A 4,063-nucleotide genomic window follows, 5' to 3' on the forward strand; every position below is an offset into this window, starting at 1 on the left:
TTTTGGCTTAATCTATTCCATGTTTTATGCACTAATACAGTCAACATACATCCATCATTAAATATGTTGCATAAGTAATGTTTTGGAACTCGGGAGCTGAGTTATGCTCGACCCCCGAATTTCAGGGCGTTACACCAGGAGTGATCCAACTCCTTTCAAAATTCCATGAACTTGAATATGAAAATCCATACTTACAATTGAAAGAGTTTGATGAGATTATAACCACTTTATATTTTCCCAACGTGTCCAAGGACACAGTCAGGCTGAAACTCTTTCCCTTCTCTTTGAAAGAGAAATCTAAGACATGGCTGCACTCACTACGTCCATGATCTATTGGTAGATGGAATGACATGACAAGGGAGTTCATAAAAGAAATTCTTCCCATATCATAAATGAACACCCTTATAAAATCGATCATGAACTTCACCCAAAAGGTAGATGAAACATTCTTCCAATGTTGGGAGTGGTTCAAGGATCTCGTCAGTTCATGCCCATAACACGGTTTTGAAATGTGGCGCATAACAAGTTTTTTCTACGATGGGCTGACATTTTCTATGTGTCAAATGGTCAAGACAATGTGCAATGGAGAATTCATGTATAAAGAGGTCGATGATGTGGGGGATTATTTTGACAAGCTAGCTGAAAACACACAATCATGGGACATCTCCCCAAAATCTAGCACCACATCTAAGCCTACTCAATCAAAGGAGAGGGGTAGAATATATGTTCTGAAAGAGGATGATGATATAAATGCTAAAGTGGGTAATCTCACAAGAAAACTTGAGGCCATGGAACTTAAGAAAGATAAGGTTAAGGAAACCGTTTGCGGTATTTGTGGTTGCAACATTCATACAACTGAAAATTGTCCAACAATTCCTACCTTTCAAGATGTACTAAATGAGCAATCTAATGCCATGAATAATTATGTAATGATCCGAAAAATTTCATGCAAAGACCCAAGTACTACCTCAAATTTCTTAGAAGTTTAATGTGGGTTATTTAGCGCTAAACTTGATTGCTTGTGAAATTAGCATCAATCACTTTAAATTTGATCTGCAGGACTCAAAACCTGTAGAATCGTTAGCATTATATTACCCTGAAATTTGGGATTCAACGCTAAATCCAAATGCTCTCGGGAGTACTTGGAAACTTTGTATCGGACCTAGACTGCATGTCGAAAGTCCGATAGCGATGATCTTAGACAATTATGATCACCTCGTTGGGCTTGACCATCACCTCAAAAATCAAGTCCAGATGATGTCCTGGGTCGATTTGCTTGAGTCCGGAGTGAAGAGTGTGAGAAAGCTGAGAAATTAAATATGAATTTGTGAAATCTGAGTCGTGTCGCTTGCGCGCCGATTCTAAGCTTTCTAACCGTTGGATTCTGACTCAATTTCACCCTCGGATCAGGGAAGATGGCCCAGGCATGTCATAGTGCTTGTGGACCTGATCGAGTTTCCGTGACCGTTGAATTGAGATTGGTCCACCACGGCTGATCTGTAAAGCTGATCGGTACAAAAACTCAGCCTGACCTAGATCCATGGTCAGTGAGCTTAAGTTCGACCGCACATGGAAAAAGGACCACCGAAAGCGCTCCGTTGGATCGAAAGAGACCCGATTTGGTTATAACCTAAGTATACCTTGGCCCGGGGGCTATTTTCATCAATGTTAGGCATATATAAAGACCTTAAAACTCTCACTCTCAATTCCATACGCATTTTCTTACCCTAGCTAAGAGAGAGAGAGAGAGGAAAAGAGAGAGAAAGTGAGAGAGAAGTTGGTGAATCATCTTGAGATTCTTCCTTGTTACTCTGCATCCCTAAACCATCACTTTTGAATCATTATTCTGATGATTCTAAGTTCATTCTTGGGTAAGTCAATCAAACCCTAGTCTGTTTTAGAGCTTAGAATAGTCTAAGTGTTGATGTAGCTTATTTCTATTCATGCCTTAGGTTATCTAGTCGCCGTTGACGAAGACTTATCGTCTGAATCAGATCTGTGCGCATTTTCTAGTTTAAGGTGTGGATTATATTCGTATAGGTTATGGTTTTCAAGGCTTTCAATGTCGGTTAATGGTTTATTATTGTTGTGGGTGCAATTTCACATGCCAAATGCAACGTTTATATTGTGTTCCTGATATATATGAGCTATATTGAGATTTGTGTATTCTATGTATATGTAGAAGGTATCGTAAATGTATGAAATGCGAACATGTGTTTGCCATGATTAATTGTCGTGTACTTGTGCTAGTTGTATGTGTGTCAACTCCTTGGCAAAAGGAATTGTCCAAATGTGTGTTATCACCAACATATGTCATGTATGTTGGAATATCTAGTCTAATTGTTTGTAGAAATGTCTGAATGATCAAGTGTGTAATATATTATCCTGTTTACGAATGTTGAGAAGAGATTCTCAACTATCCTATTGGTGTGTATGATTTCCTACATACAATTTACATTCTTTGTTGGTTAAATTTAAGCATTTCTTATGTGTAAATTCATGTTAAGTTGATATTCACCAAATGCTCACATATTGTATGATTAGAATTGTTGTTCCATTACTGTTCTAAATTGTTAATATGAATATCTGTTATAATTGAATGTGTTTGGGACTATGAAATAGTCCAGGAAATCGGTAACAAACCTTGAGTTCGTGGCTGAGGTTGTTTTCGCCACGTAGGACGTGTTTGACGAACCCGAGTCATATTAGGGTTGTCGGCAGTGGTTTGACCACACGGAGTGTTTGCGCACTCTATGTCGTTCAACTCAATGTGCGCTCTTGCTAGTCGAGCTCGTCAAGTAACCCGATTGTCCCAGTAGATGTACACCATGTATGGACGCTATTGTTTGAATCTAGGGTACCAAACTTACCGATGCAATCCGCTAAGACTCATGAGCCGGGCATGTTGGTATGAGACATCGTGGCCGAGCTGTCGGCCTATGCTGGGGTGACAAGCCTCCCCGTAGTGACCAGTGAGCACACCAGACTCATGAGCCGATTATGGTGGTATGGGACACTATATTCATGCTGTCGGCCTACATTGATTGGTGACGAGCCCTTTGTAATGACCTCGACCATACCTTGATACTGCATTAAGGCAACGAGCCTTAACGTAGTAACTAAGGTATGATAGGCATGCATTGATTGGTGACGAGCCCTTTGCAGCGACCTAGAACCATATGATCGTATGAGATTGTCTAGGACTGATGACCCTAGAATGGATCACTGTTTGAGAATTGATATGAGGAAGGTACCTTAGCTTCCCAATCCTGCTGTATAAAAAGGACTAATAATAACTTGGTAATCATGTTTATGCACCGCATTGCATGTGCGTTAGCATTGTTGGCACTGCGGGAGTTTGTCATGCGTACCGTAAGATGAAGATGCTGAGGGAGTGCAGGCGAGAGCATGCATTATTTCTTCATACATCCTTGCATTAACAAGAGTACTTAGGATGTGTTTGATTGTATTGCCTTATCATTACTGCTTGATTGATTTGATATCATGTTAACTTTTACTGTATAGTTCCACTGAGTTGATCACTCACTCCCACATTCTGGGATGGTGTTTTAACACCAACTAGACTCTGTCTTAGATGCAGATGATGACGCGACCCCCGAGGCAGAGCAGGAGTATGAGGATGATGAGGACGCGTTTTCTTTTATGCAGTTCTCAGGCGGGTTCATGTGAGCAGTGTCCTGATCTATGGGGATACAGGGTTTATTTTGTAATGGTTTATTTCATTTGATACTTGCATTTTGAGACACACATGAATGTAATCATAACTTGGCAGAGTATACATATCTTAGGGACATATACTGATATCTATACTTCTTTAAGTCTTCCGCTTGTGACTTTCACTTATCCCTGAATTATGTTGTAGTTTGGCTTAATCTATTCCATGTTTTATGCACTCATACAGACAACATACATCCATCATTACATATGTTGCATAAGTGATGTTTTGGAACTCGGGAGCTGAGTTATGCTCGACCCCTGAATTTCAGGGCGTTACAAATTACCAAAGACCTTTCAGTGGACCCACTCAAATACATACAATCCT

At 40.1% G+C, this 4,063-nt stretch overlaps 1 non-coding gene across 1 annotated transcript; it reads right to left on the bottom strand.

Moving 5' to 3' along the window:
- Positions 1-398: 398 nt before the first annotated feature.
- LOC131223432 (small nucleolar RNA R71) lies at positions 399-505 on the bottom strand. Its single transcript, XR_009160452.1, has one exon. It is a non-coding gene; the product is annotated as a small nucleolar RNA R71 (small nucleolar RNA).
- Positions 506-4,063: the final 3,558 nt, after the last annotated feature.

Source organism: Magnolia sinica, chromosome 1 (genome assembly GCF_029962835.1).
Source record: "Magnolia sinica isolate HGM2019 chromosome 1, MsV1, whole genome shotgun sequence".
NCBI classification, from domain to species: Eukaryota; Viridiplantae; Streptophyta; class Magnoliopsida; order Magnoliales; family Magnoliaceae; genus Magnolia; species Magnolia sinica.